Raw genomic sequence first — 530 nt, forward strand, 5'->3', positions numbered from 1 at the left:
ACTCGTGATGATTAGGAAGAGACAATGGAAGCAGGACCAAAAACCAATTATTCTTTACGAGGAGGAATGAGGACAGATGTGTGACCCAAGCTTTGCCAATTGGATGCCCACTTAATGGCATTTAATTCTTGAGTAAAGAAACAAGAAAATTAAAAAAACTGTTGGCATTCCATTCCACTCAGCTGCAGCCTCCTGACCACATTATCCCTACTATGTGCAGATGTCATCATCTCTAGTCCCTGGTCTCCAAGGCTTCTTTCTTCTCAGTTTCCTAACCTGGTCTTCTGGCCTCTTGTTTATTTGGGAGCTTCTGATCCTTTCCAATAAATTACCTTTAGCATAAGCCAGATTTAATTTCTGTGCTTTTTTTTGCAACCAAGGGATCCTAACTAGTACCTGCCCTAACTTGTATTATAAGGGTAGCTGCTGAAATCACATATCTTCCTATAGCTTCTTCCATGAACTGTATGTTCTGCTATATGTGTGTCCCTGGTATACTTACAACAGCTCCTGTATCATATGACATATAC

Source organism: Pteropus alecto, unplaced genomic scaffold, assembly GCF_000325575.1.
Source record: "Pteropus alecto unplaced genomic scaffold, ASM32557v1 scaffold52, whole genome shotgun sequence".
NCBI lineage: Eukaryota > Metazoa > Chordata > Mammalia > Chiroptera > Pteropodidae > Pteropus > Pteropus alecto.